General features: G+C 67.2%; 1 long non-coding RNA gene across 1 annotated transcript in view; it reads right to left on the minus strand.

Moving 5' to 3' along the window:
- Positions 1-140: 140 nt before the first annotated feature.
- The window catches only part of LOC113942467, a 1,382-nt gene continuing 942 nt past the window's right edge, over positions 141-580 (minus strand). Inside the window, exons 2-3 of the long non-coding RNA XR_003525924.1 lie at positions 301-501; positions 141-180 (exon numbers count right to left, since the gene is read on the minus strand). This is a non-coding gene — a long non-coding RNA (uncharacterized LOC113942467). The remainder of the gene's footprint in view (positions 181-300; positions 502-580) is intronic.

Raw genomic sequence — 580 nt, forward strand, 5'->3', positions numbered from 1 at the left:
ACAGGTGAGCTCAGGTGAGCCCAGGTGTGACCCCCAATACACCTGAGACCAGATATGGAGCACCTGAGAACAGGTACGTCACACCTGGGCAGGTACCCAGCCCACCCACCCCCCCCCATCTTACCTGAGCAGGTACCCAACCCACCTGAGCAGGTAGCGAGCCCACCTCCTCCTCCTCACCTGTCCAAGTGCTCTCCCACCTGCCCAGGTCCCCCTTCACCTGTCCAGGTCCCCCCTCACCTGTCCAAGTCCCTCCTCACCTGCCCAGCTCCCTCCTCACCTGTCCAGGTGCCCCTTCACCTGCCCAGGTCCCCCCTCACCTGCCCAGGTCCCCCCTCACCTGTCCAGGTGCCCCCTCACCTGAGCAGCTCCACCTCGTCCCGCAGCACCTGGGCCTCGCCCGCCTTCACCTGCAGCTCCTGCGCCTTCACCTGCAGCCCCCGAGCCTCCCGCTCCAGGTGAGAGCAGCGCACCTGCAGCTCCTCCCGCCCGCTCTCCAGCCTGGGGGGACAGGTGAGGGACAGGTAAGGACAGGTGTGTCACACCTGCAGCTCCTCCCGCCCGCTCTCCAGCCTGGGGG

Source organism: Corapipo altera, unplaced genomic scaffold (genome assembly GCF_003945725.1).
Source record: "Corapipo altera isolate COAL_440 unplaced genomic scaffold, ASM394572v1 55509, whole genome shotgun sequence".
NCBI lineage: Eukaryota > Metazoa > Chordata > Aves > Passeriformes > Pipridae > Corapipo > Corapipo altera.